General features: G+C 52.3%; 1 long non-coding RNA gene across 1 annotated transcript in view; it reads right to left on the reverse strand.

Annotated features, from left to right (window-relative positions):
• Positions 1–461: 461 nt before the first annotated feature.
• The window catches only part of LOC135538303 (uncharacterized), a 28,611-nt gene continuing 15,682 nt past the window's right edge, over positions 462–13,390 (reverse strand). The window contains exons 2-3 of the long non-coding RNA XR_010455386.1: positions 2,864–3,074; positions 462–1,166 (exon numbers count right to left, since the gene is read on the reverse strand). This is a non-coding gene — a long non-coding RNA (uncharacterized LOC135538303). The remainder of the gene's footprint in view (positions 1,167–2,863; positions 3,075–13,390) is intronic.

The following is a 13,390-nucleotide window of genomic DNA, read 5'->3' on the forward strand; positions in this document are numbered from 1 at the left end:
ACATTGTCACCTATCAGACTATTCTTGATATTAAAGTTGTCTTTACATTTACAAAATAATGTGTGAAATTAGTTTAGTTTTGATTTGGAATGGACCATTATCATGAAGTGTTTGATTAGATGTTGGAATACATTTGCATTGATCCCAGAGTGATTAGAGGGACAACAGAGTGCTGAGTACCAGGCAGTTAAGAAAGTTTGGTGGCTAGTAATGACCATCAGCTGCATCAAAGCTCGGAGAAGCCTAATTACCGTGACTAAACGGCCATCATGAACCCCAGTGTGGCGGTAATACGGTTACCGTAACGTTCTGGTCACCTCCCTGACCAAGGCCCTTCTCCCCGATTGCTCAGTTTTGCCGGGCGGCCAGCTCTAGGAAGAGTCTTGGTGGTTCCAAACTTCTTCCATTTAAGAATGATGGAGGCCACTGTGTTCTTGGGGACCTTCAATGCTGCAGAAATTTTTGGTACCCTTCCCCAGATCTGTGCCTCGACACAATCCTGTCACGGAGCTCTACGGACAATTCCTTCGACCTCATGGTTTGGTTTTTGCTCTGACATGCACTGTTTACTACACCACTTTTGTCCTCCTCTCCCTCAACTTCTCTCTTTTCCTCCACATCGATGCCCCTCTCACCCTCCTCCTCTTGTACAATTACATTGAAAGGACAGGCAGGCTTCCCTCCAATGGGTATTCTCTCATGATTTTTAAGACTTCTTAGCTGAGTGAATCCCTCCCCACACTGAGTGCAGTGGTAAGGCTTCTCTCCACTGTGTGATCTCTGATGATTCTTTAGGCCTCCTGCGACACGAAAATTCTTTCCACACAGAGAGCAGTGGTAAGGCTTCTCCCCTGTATGTATTCTCTCATGTTCCTTAAGGCTTCCAGAATGATTGAAGCTCTTCCCACATTGGGTGCAGTGGTAAGGCTTCTCTCCACTATGTACTCTCTCATGTCTCTTAAGGTTTACTTTCTCACTGAAACTCTTCCCACATGCTGAGCAGTCAAAAGGTTTTTCTCCAGTGTGTACTCTTTGATGATTCTTTAGGTTAGTTGAGGAACTGAAACTCTTCTCACATTGAGGACAGGGGTAACTCCCACAACCAGGTGGTAGTATTGATTCTGTGGAACTGGGCTCGTTGACTGAGTCTGGGTTGGGGATCTCTCCTGTAAGAATATGAACAGATATAGGGTAAGAAACAGACAGAGGAACAAAGGCTTTAAGTTTAACAATGTAGGATTCAACAGTCATTAGGAATAACAGAGTATTGAAAGAAATATTTTGCAAGGGGCTTGTTGCATTGCATCGCACATAGATAATGCCATTGTGAAATTACAATGTCAAATTACAATGCATTTATGGGGATGAGGTTGGTAGATTGGGTGGGCTATTTACAGATGGACTATGTACAGCTGCAGCGATAAAAACGGTTAGCTGCTCAGATAGCTGATGTTTAAAGTTAGTGAGGGAAATGTAAGTCTCCAGCTTCAGCAATTTTTTGCATTTCGTTCCAGTCACTGGCAGCAGAGAACTGGAAGGAAAGGCGGCCAAAGGAGGTGCTGGCTTGGGGGATGAACAGTGAGATATACCTGCTGGAGCGCGTGCTACGGTTGGGTGTTGATATCGTGACCAGTGAACTGAGGTAAGGTGGAGCTTTACCTAGCATAGATTTATAGATGACCTGGAGACAGTGGGTCTGGCGACGAATATGTTGCGAGGGCCAGCCGACGAGAGCATACAGGTCGCAATGGTGGGTGGTATATGGGGCTTTGGTAACGAAACGGATGGCACTGTGATATACTGCATCCAGTTTGCTGAGTAGAGTATTGGAAGCTATTTTCTAGATGACATCGCCGAAGTCGAGGATCGGTAGGATAGTCAGTTTTACTAGGGTGAGTTTGGCGGCGTGAGTGAAGGAGGCTTTGTTGCGAAATAGAAAGCCGATTCTAGATTTGATTTTGGATTGGAGATGTTTGATATGAGTCTGGAAGGAGAGTTTACAGTCTAGCCAGACACCTAGGTATTTGTAGTTGTCCACATATTTTAGGTCAGAACCGTCCAGAGTAGTAAAGCTAGTCGGGCAGGCAGGTACAGGCAGCGAACGGTTGAAAAGCATGCATTTGGTTTTACTAGCATTTAAGAGCAGTTGGAGGCCACAGAAGGAGTGTTGAATGGCATTGAAGGTTAGTTAAGTGTCCAAAGAAGGGCCAGATGTATACAAAATGGTGTCCTTTGCGTAGAGGTGGATCAGGGAATCACCCGCAGCAAGAGCGACATCGTTGATATATACAGAGAAAAGAGTCGGCCCAAGAATTGAACCCTGTGGTACCCCCATAGAGAGTACCAGAGGTCCGGATAACAGGCCGAACGATTGAACACACTGAACTCTATCAGAGAAGTAGTTGGTAAACCAGGCGAGGCAATCATTTGAGAAACCAGGGCAGTCGAGTCTGCCAATAAGAATACGGTGATTGACAGAGTCGAAAACCTTGGTCAGATCGATGAAGATGGCTGCACAGTACTGTCTTTTATCGGTGGCGGTTATGATATTGTCTAGGACCTTGAGCGTGGCTGAGGTGCACCCATGACCAGCTCTGAAACCAATTGTCAAATTACAATGCATTGCATATTGGTTGGAAGCCATTTTTGGGGGCACTCGCCTCACCTCTTACACATACAGAAGTCTGAGGGTTATACTACAAAGCAGAATCAATGAGTTTGCCAGCTAACTTGCCTAAATATTCAGAATTAACATTTTATTCAACAACCAAAAACACATGTTTACATTTCTTAATGAACCAGAAAATCAATGCTTATTTTGGGTTGTTTACCTCTGAACCAAAGGATTTTAGCCTGAATTTACCTGAGTCAACAGAGGCCCTGTCCTCCTCTCGCTCTTCCTCCTCCCCCTCATTGATTTCTCTCTCCTCCTCCTCGTCTTTGACAATCACATTGAGTTCGACTGTTTGACTGCAGTCCCCCAGCTTCACTGACAGCAACTCTGGACCCTGCTGTGAGCTTCTCTGGGCTGGAACACCACAACCTGGTTCAGACATGGTAGGCTAGAGGTGGATCTAAAAGAAGAGAAGACCGAAAGAGTTCAGGGTGATTTTCACAAATCTTGATTGTGGTATAGCTCCAGAAAAGACAAACATGTATCTTAGCTAGCGAAACATACATCCCGTCCAGCAGAAACCTATTTTCCATAAAATAAATATAGGATTTACGGCAACAGCCAGTCAGATTAGGCCATAAGTGAAGAAAAACACTGGCTGTTGAGTACAAACATATTCAGTTCAAATTCATTACTAATATCTGATACACTCAGTGATTGACATTACCACCCCATCCTCAGTAGCCGATTCAAACATCACCCTATAAGCAACACAAGCATTTTCTTACCTCAAAATCGCCTGGCTATTCATGTTGAATAGATTAGGGGCAATTCCAAGGTAACAGAGTGATGCTGACACACAGAGTTGTCACTTTAAAAATGTATGAAAAACCAATGAATGCAAAGTTAAACAATCCATACAACTCCATGGAGCACAAGCACTGTTTCCACTGAACATTCTACAACGTTAAACAAACCATACAACTCTATGCCTACTTCTAACCATTTCCACACAGAACGACACAAACCCGTCATTCTGTTAACAAACTTTGTATCCGCATCGTTCTTCAAGTCAACGTGTTTTTGTATCATTTTCAGTCTCTTAATGGTTAAAAGTAGTTTAGAATCGTTTGGTTTAATTCCATTATGAAGTGTAAGAATTATAGAATGTTCATCCACTAGGACCAGTGGAATTAGTGTTGAGAGTCTTGATTGTCAACACAACAAAACAAGAGCAACGGTATGGTGTCTTTTAGCTTCACACTGGTAACACTCAAAACAATAAAGAGCAGTGGACTGTTTTCTCAAACCATCAGCATTAAAACACTCAGTAATAAAACAGGAGCTTTCCCCAAAACCACATTCAAAATTCAGCAAGGTGAAACAAAGTATTTCTCACTCCGTAACCCCTCAATAACCAATAACATAACACAAGCTGGTGAAATATTAAAAACAGGTCATTCAACCATAACCTTGTAGATAATCAACCTTAGATTGTCAGAGAAATGGGCGGCCCGTCAGGAAGTCCAGGATCCAGTTGTAGAGGGAGGTGTTCAGTCCCAGGGTCCTTAGCTAAGTGATGAGCTTGGAGGGCACTATGGTGTTGAACGCTGAGCTGTAGTCAACGAACAGCATTCTCACGTGTTCCTGTTGTCCAGGTGGGAAAGGGCAGTGTGGAGTGCAATAGAGATTGGGTCATTTGTGGAACTGTTGAGGCGGTATGTGAATTGGAGTGATGTGACCATGGGAGTCTGGGGGTGATGGTGTTGATGTGAGCCATGACCAGCAGTGAGACCTGGGAGTCTGGGGGTGATGGTGTTGATGTGAGCCATGACCAGCAGTGAGACCTGGGAGTCTGAGGTGATGGTGTTGATGTGAGCCATGAGCAGCAGTGAGACCTGGGAGTCTGGGGTGATGGTGTTGATGTGAGCCATGACCAGCAGTGAGACCTGGGAGTCTGGGGGTGATGGTGTTGATGTGAGCCATGACCAGCAGTGAGACCTGGGAGTCTGGGGGTGATGGTGTTGATGTGAGCCATGACCAGCAGTGAGACCTGGGAGTCTGGGGTGATGGTGTTGATGTGAGCCATGACCAGCAGTGAGACCTGGGAGTCTGAGGTGATGGTGTTGATGTGAGCCATGAGCAGCAGTGAGACCTGGGAGTCTGAGGTGATGGTGTTGATGTGAGCCATGAGCAGCAGTGAGACCTGGGAGTCTGGGGTGATGGTGTTGATGTGAGCCATGACCAGCAGTGAGACCTGGGTGGGGGTGATGGTGTTGATGTGAGCCATGACCAGCAGTGAGACCTGGGAGTCTGGGGGTGATGGTGTTGATGTGAGCCATGACCAGCAGTGAGACCTGGGAGTCTGGGGGTGATGGTGTTGATGTGAGCCATGAGCAGCAGTGAGACCTGGGAGTCTGAGGTGATGGTGTTGATGAGCCATGACCAGCAGTGAGACCTGGGAGTCTGGGGGTGATGGTGTTGATGTGAGCCATGAGCAGCAGTGAGACCTGGGAGTCTGAGGTGATGGTGTTGATGTGAGCCATGAGCAGCAGTCTGGGAGTCTGAGGTGATGGTGTTGATGTGAGCCATGAGCAGCAGTGAGACCTGGGAGTCTGAGGTGATGGTGTTGATGTGAGCCATGACCAGCAGTGAGACCTGGGGGTGATGGTGTTGATGTGAGCCATGACCAGCAGTGAGACCTGGGAGTCTGGGGGTGATGGTGTTGATGTGAGCCATGACCAGCAGTGAGACCTGGGAGTCTGGGGGTGATGGTGTTGATGTGAGCCATGAGCAGCAGTGAGACCTGGGAGTCTGAGGTGATGGTGTTGATGTGAGCCATGAGCAGCAGTGAGACCTGGGAGTCTGAGGTGATGGTGTTGATGTGAGCCATGAGCAGCAGTGAGACCTGGGAGTCTGGGGGTGATGGTGTTGATGTGAGCCATGACCAGCAGTGAGACCTGGGAGTCTGGGGTGATGGTGTTGATGTGAGCCATGACCAGCAGTGAGACCTGGGAGTCTGAGGGTGATGGTGTTGATGTGAGCCATGACCAGCAGTGAGACCTGGGAGTCTGGGGTGATGGTGTTGATGTGAGCCATGACCAGCAGTGAGACCTGGGTGTCTGAGGTGATGGTGTTGATGTGAGCCATGACCAGCAGTGAGACCTGGGAGTCTGAGGTGATGGTGTTGATGTGAGCCATGACCAGCAGTGAGACCTGGGAGTCTGAGGGTGATGGTGTTGATGTGAGCCATGACCAGCAGTGAGACCTGGGTGTCTGAGGTGATGGTGTTGATGTGAGCCATGACCAGCAGTGAGACCTGGGAGTCTGGGGGTGATGGTGTTGATGTGAGCCATGACCAGCAGTGAGACCTGGGAGTCTGGGGGTGATGGTGTTGATGTGAGCCATGACCAGCAGTGAGACCTGGGAGTCTGAGGTGATGGTGTTGATGTGAGCCATGAGCAGCAGTGAGACCTGGGTGTCTGGGGGTGATGGTGTTGATGTGAGCCATGAGCAGCAGTGAGACCTGGGAGTCTGGGGGTGATGGTGTTGATGTGAGCCATGAGCAGCAGTGAGACCTGGGAGTCTGAGGTGATGGTGTTGATGTGAGCCATGACCAGCAGTGAGACCTGGGAGTCTGAGGGTGATGGTGTTGATGTGAGCCATGACCAGCAGTGAGACCTGGGAGTCTGAGGTGATGGTGTTGATGTGAGCCATGAGCAGCAGTGAGACCTGGGTGTCTGGGGGTGATGGTGTTGATGTGAGCCATGAGCAGCAGTGAGACCTGGGTGTCTGAGGGTGATGGTGTTGATGTGAGCCATGAGCAGCAGTGAGACCTGGGAGTCTGGGGGTGATGGTGTTGATGTGAGCCATGACCAGCAGTGAGACCTGGGAGTCAGAGGTGATGGTGTTGATGTGAGCCATGACCAGCAGTGAGACCTGCCATGGAGTCTGGGTGTCTGAGGTGATGGTGTTGATTGCCATGAGCAGCAGTGAGACCTGGGAGTCTGAGGTGATGGTGTTGATGAGCCATGACCAGCAGTGAGACCTGGGAGTCTGGGGGTGATGGTGTTGATGTGAGCCATGACCAGCAGTGAGACCTGGGAGTCTGAGGTGATGGTGTTGATGTGAGCCATGAGCAGCAGTGAGACCTGGGAGTCTGAGGTGATGGTGTTGATGTGAGCCATGAGCAGCAGTGAGACCTGGGAGTCTGGGGGTGATGGTGTTGATGTGAGCCATGACCAGCAGTGAGACCTGGGAGTCTGAGGTGATGGTGTTGATGTGACCATGAGCAGCAGTGAGACCTGGGAGTCTGAGGTGATGGTGTTGATGTGAGCCATGACCAGCAGTGAGACCTGGGAGTCTGGGGTGATGGTGTTGATGTGAGCCATGAGCAGCAGTGAGACCTGGGAGTCTGAGGTGATGGTGTTGTGTTGATGTGATGGTGTTGATGTGAGCCATGACCAGCAGTGAGACCTGGGAGTCTGGGGGTGATGGTGTTGATGTGAGCCATGACCAGCAGTGAGACCTGGGAGTCTGGGGGTGATGGTGTTGATGTGAGCCATGACCAGCAGTGAGACCTGGGAGTCTGAGGTGATGGTGTTGATGTGAGCCATGAGCAGCAGTGAGACCTGGGAGTCTGAGGTGATGGTGTTGATGTGAGCCATGAGCAGCAGTGAGACCTGGGAGTCTGAGGTGATGGTGTTGATGTGAGCCATGAGCAGCAGTGAGACCTGGGAGTCTGGGGGTGATGGTGTTGATGTGAGCCATGACCAGCAGTGAGACCTGGGAGTCTGGGGGTGATGGTGTTGATGTGAGCCATGACCAGCAGTGAGACCTGCGAGTCTGGGGGTGATGGTGTTGATGTGAGCCATGACCAGCAGTGAGACCTGCGAGTCTGGGGGTGATGGTGTTGATGTGAGCCATGAGCAGCAGTGAGACCTGGGAGTCTGAGGTGATGGTGTTGATGTGAGCCATGAGCAGCAGTGAGACCTGGGAGTCTGAGGTGATGGTGTGATGTGAGCCATGAGCAGCAGTGAGACCTGGGAGTCTGGGGGTGATGGTGTTGATGTGAGCCATGACCAGCAGTGAGACCTGGGAGTCTGGGGTGATGGTGTTGATGTGAGCCATGACCAGCAGTGAGACCTGGGAGTCTGGGGTGATGGTGTTGATGTGAGCCATGACCAGCAGTGAGACCTGGGCCATGACCAGCAGTCTGGGAGTCTGAGGGTGATGGTGTTGATGTGAGCCATGACCAGCAGTGAGACCTGGGAGTCTGAGGTGATGGTGTTGATGTAAGCCATGAGCAGCAGTGAGACCTGGGTGTCTGGGGGTGATGGTGTTGATGTGAGCCATGAGCAGCAGTGAGACCTGGGAGTCTGGGGGTGATGGTGTTGATGTGAGCCATGAGCAGCAGTGAGACCTGGGAGTCTGAGGTGATGGTGTTGATGTGAGCCATGACCAGCAGTGAGACCTGGGAGTCTGAGGGTGATGGTGTTGATGTGAGCCATGACCAGCAGTGAGACCTGGGAGTCTGAGGTGATGGTGTTGATGTGAGCCATGAGCAGCAGTGAGACCTGGGTGTCTGGGGGTGATGGTGTTGATGTGAGCCATGACCAGCAGTGAGACCTGGGTGTCTGAGGTGATGGTGTTGATGTGAGCCATGACCAGCAGTGAGACCTGGGAGTCTGGGGGTGATGGTGTTGATGTGAGCCATGACCAGCAGTGAGACCTGGGAGTCCAGTGAGACCTGGGGGTGATGGTGTTGATGTGAGCCATGGCAGTGAGACCTGGGTGTCTGAGGTGATGGTGTTGATGTGAGCCATGAGCAGCAGTGAGACCTGGGAGTCTGAGGTGATGGTGTTGATGTGAGCCATGACCAGCAGTGAGACCTGGGGGTGATGGTGTTGATGTGAGCCATGACCAGCAGTGAGACCTGTCTGAGGTGATGGTGTGATGTGAGCCATGAGCAGCAGTGAGACCTGGGAGTCTGAGGTGATGGTGTTGATGTGAGCCATGAGCAGCAGTGAGACCTGGGAGTCTGGGGGTGATGGTGTTGATGTGAGCCATGACCAGCAGTGAGACCTGGGAGTCTGAGGTGATGGTGTTGCCATGTGAGACCTGGGAGTCTGGGGGTGATGGTGTTGATGAGCCATGAGCAGCAGTGAGACCTGGGAGTCTGAGGTGATGGTGTTGATGTGAGCCATGAGCAGCAGTGAGACCTGGGAGTCTGGGGGTGATGGTGTTGATGTGAGCCATGAGCAGCAGTGAGACCTGGGAGTCTGGGGGTGATGGTGTTGATGTGAGCCATGAGCAGCAGTGAGACCTGGGAGTCTGAGGTGATGGTGTTGATGTGAGCCATGAGCAGCAGTGAGACCTGGGAGTCTGGGGGTGATGGTGTTGATGTGAGCCATGAGCAGCAGTGAGACCTGGGAGTCTGAGGTGATGGTGTTGATGTGAGCCATGAGCAGCAGTGAGACCTGGGAGTCTGAGGTGATGGTGTTGATGTGAGCCATGACCAGCAGTGAGACCTGGGTGTCTGGGGGTGATGGTGTTGATGTGAGCCATGAGCAGCAGTGAGACCTGGGAGTCTGGGGGTGATGGTGTTGATGTGAGCCATGACCAGCAGTGAGACCTGGGAGTCTGGGGGTGATGGTGTTGATGTGAGCCATGACCAGCAGTGAGACCTGGGAGTCTGGGGGTGATGGTGTTGATGTGAGCCATGACCAGCAGTGAGACCTGGGAGTCTGAGGGTGATGGTGTTGATGTGAGCCATGAGCAGCAGTGAGACCTGGGTGTCTGGGGGTGATGGTGTTGATGTGAGCCATGACCAGCAGTGAGACCTGGGAGTCTGGGGGTGATGGTGTTGATGTGAGCCATGACCAGCAGTGAGACCTGGGAGTCTGAGGTGATGGTGTTGAGACCTGGCAGTGAGACCTGGGAGTCTGAGGTGATGGTGTTGATGTGAGCCATGAGCAGCAGTGAGACCTGGGAGTCTGGGGGTGATGGTGTTGATGTGAGCCATGACCAGCAGTGAGACCTGGGAGTCTGGGGGTGATGGTGTTGATGTGAGCCATGAGCAGCAGTGAGACCTGGGAGTCTGAGGTGATGGTGTTGATGTGAGCCATGAGCAGCAGTGAGACCTGGGAGTCTGGGGGTGATGGTGTTGATGTGAGCCATGAGCAGCAGTGAGACCTGGGAGTCTGGGGGTGATGGTGTTGATGTGAGCCATGAGCAGCAGTGAGACCTGGGAGTCTGGGGGTGATGGTGTTGATGTGAGCCATGAGCAGCAGTGAGACCTGGGAGTCTGAGGTGATGGTGTTGATGTGAGCCATGAGCAGCAGTGAGACCTGGGAGTCTGGGGGTGATGGTGTTGATGTGAGCCATGACCAGCAGTGAGACCTGGGTGTCTGGGGGTGATGGTGTTGATGTGAGCCATGACCAGCAGTGAGACCTGGGAGTCTGAGGGTGATGGTGTTGATGTGAGCCATGACCAGCAGTGAGACCTGGGAGTCTGGGGGTGATGGTGTTGATGTGAGCCATGAGCAGCAGTGAGACCTGGGAGTCTGAGGTGATGGTGTGATGTGAGCCATGACCAGCAGTGAGTCTGGGAGTCTGAGGTGATGGTGTTGATGTGAGCCATGACCAGCAGTGAGACCTGGGAGTCTGGGGGTGATGGTGTTGATGTGAGCCATGAGCAGCAGTGAGACCTGGGAGTCTGGGGTGATGGTGTTGATGTGAGCCATGAGCAGCAGTGAGACCTGGGAGTCTGGGGGTGATGGTGTTGATGTGAGCCATGAGCAGCAGTGAGACCTGGGAGTCTGAGGTGATGGTGTTGATGTGAGCCATGACCAGCAGTGAGACCTGGGAGTCTGGGGGTGATGGTGTTGATGTGAGCCATGACCAGCAGTGAGACCTGGGAGTCTGAGGTGATGGTGTTGATGTGAGCCATGAGCAGCAGTGAGACCTGGGAGTCTGGGGGTGATGGTGTTGATGTGCCATGACCAGCAGTGAGAGCCATGACCAGCAGTGAGACCTGGGAGTCTGGGGGTGATGGTGTTGATGTGAGCCATGACCAGCAGTGAGACCTGGGAGTCTGGGGGTGATGGTGTTGATGACCAGCAGTGAGACCTGGGAGTCTGAGGTGATGGTGTTGATGTGAGCCATGACCAGCAGTGAGACCTGGGAGTCTGGGGGTGATGGTGTTGATGTGAGCCATGAGCAGCAGTGAGACCTGGGAGTCTGGGGTGATGGTGTTGATGTGAGCCATGAGCAGCAGTGAGACCTGGGAGTCTGGGGTGATGGTGTTGATGTGAGCCATGAGCAGCAGTGAGACCTGGGAGTCTGGGGGTGATGGTGTTGATGTGAGCCATGAGCAGCAGTGAGACCTGGGAGTCTGGGGGTGATGGTGTTGATGTGAGCCATGACCAGCAGTGAGACCTGGGAGTCTGAGGTGATGGTGTTGATGGAGCCATGACCAGCAGTGAGACCTGGGGGTGATGGTGTTGATGTGAGCCATGACCAGCAGTGAGACCTGGGTGTCTGAGGTGATGGTGTTGATGTGAGCCATGAGCAGCAGTGAGACCTGGGAGTCTGAGGTGATGGTGTTGATGTGAGCCATGACCAGCAGTGAGACCTGGGAGTCTGGGGGTGATGGTGTTGATGTGAGCCATGACCAGCAGTGAGACCTGGGAGTCTGAGGTGATGGTGTTGATGTGAGCCATGAGCAGCAGTGAGACCTGGGAGTCTGGGGTGATGGTGTTGATGTGAGCCATGAGCAGCAGTGAGACCTGGGAGTCTGGGGGTGATGGTGTTGATGTGAGCCATGAGCAGCAGTGAGACCTGGGTGTCTGGGGGTGATGGTGTTGATGTGAGCCATGAGCAGCAGTGAGACCTGGGAGTCTGAGGTGATGGTGTTGATGTGAGCCATGAGCAGCAGTGAGACCTGGGAGTCTGGGGGTGATGGTGTTGATGTGAGCCATGACCAGCAGTGAGACCTGGGTGTCTGGGGGTGATGGTGTTGATGTGAGCCATGACCAGCAGTGAGACCTGGGAGTCTGAGGGTGATGGTGTTGATGTGAGCCATGACCAGCAGTGAGACCTGGGAGTCTGGGGGTGATGGTGTTGATGTGAGCCATGAGCAGCAGTGAGACCTGGGAGTCTGAGGTGATGGTGTTGATGTGAGCCATGACCAGCAGTGTGACCTGGGAGTCTGAGGTGATGGTGTTGATGTGAGCCATGACCAGCAGTGAGACCTGGGAGTCTGAGGTGATGGTGTTGATGTGAGCCATGACCAGCAGTGAGACCTGGGAGTCTGGGGGTGATGGTGTTGATGTGAGCCATGAGCAGCAGTGAGACCTGGGAGTCTGAGGTGATGGTGTTGATGTGAGCCATGAGCAGCAGTGAGACCTGGGTGTCTGGGGGTGATGGTGTTGATGTGAGCCATGAGCAGCAGTGAGACCTGGGAGTCTGAGGTGATGGTGTTGATGTGAGCCATGACCAGCAGTGAGACCTGGGAGTCTGGGGGTGATGGTGTTGATGTGAGCCATGACCAGCAGTGAGACCTGGGAGTCTAGGGTGATGGTGTTGATGTGAGCCATGAGCAGCAGTGAGACCTGGGAGTCTGGGGGTGATGGTGTTGATGTGAGCCATGACCAGCAGTGAGACCTGGGAGTCTAGGGTGATGGTGTTGATGTGAGCCATGACCAGCAGTGAGACCTGGGAGTCTGGGGGTGATGGTGTTGATGTGAGCCATGACCAGCAGTGAGACCTGGGAGTCTGGGGGTGATGGTGTTGATGTGAGCCATGACCAGCAGTGAGACCTGGGAGTCTGAGGTGATGGTGTTGATGTGAGCCATGACCAGCAGTGAGACCTGGGAGTCTGGGGGTGATGGTGTTGATGTGAGCCATGAGCAGCAGTGAGACCTGGGAGTCTGAGGTGATGGTGTTGATGTGAGCCATGAGCAGCAGTGAGACCTGGGAGTCTGGGGGTGATGGTGTTGATGTGAGCCATGAGCAGCAGTGAGACCTGGGAGTCTGGGGGTGATGGTGTTGATGTGAGCCATGAGCAGCAGTGAGACCTGGGAGTCTGGGGGTGATGGTGTTGATGTGAGCCATGACCAGCAGTGAGACCTGGGAGTCTGAGGTGATGGTGTTGATGTGAGCCATGACCAGCAGTGAGACCTGGGGGTGATGGTGTTGATGTGAGCCATGACCAGCAGTGAGACCTGGGTGTCTGAGGTGATGGTGTTGATGTGAGCCATGAGCAGCAGTGAGACCTGGGAGTCTGAGGTGATGGTGTTGATGTGAGCCATGACCAGCAGTGAGACCTGGGAGTCTGGGGGTGATGGTGTTGATGTGAGCCATGACCAGCAGTGAGACCTGGGAGTCTGAGGTGATGGTGTTGATGTGAGCCATGAGCAGCAGTGAGACCTGGGAGTCTGAGGTGATGGTGTTGATGTGAGCCATGAGCAGCAGTGAGACCTGGGAGTCTGGGGGTGATGGTGTTGATGTGAGCCATGAGCAGCAGTGAGACCTGGGTGTCTGGGGGTGATGGTGTTGATGTGAGCCATGAGCAGCAGTGAGACCTGGGAGTCTGAGGTGATGGTGTTGATGTGAGCCATGACCAGCAGTGAGACCTGGGAGTCTGGGGGTGATGGTGTTGATGTGAGCCATGACCAGCAGTGAGACCTGGGAGTCTGAGGGTGATGGTGTTGATGTGAGCCATGAGCAGCAGTGAGACCTGGGAGTCTGGGGGTGATGGTGTTGATGTGAGCC

This window comes from Oncorhynchus masou, unplaced genomic scaffold (genome assembly GCF_036934945.1).
Source record: "Oncorhynchus masou masou isolate Uvic2021 unplaced genomic scaffold, UVic_Omas_1.1 unplaced_scaffold_938, whole genome shotgun sequence".
In the NCBI taxonomy this organism is placed as follows: Eukaryota; Metazoa; Chordata; class Actinopteri; order Salmoniformes; family Salmonidae; genus Oncorhynchus; species Oncorhynchus masou.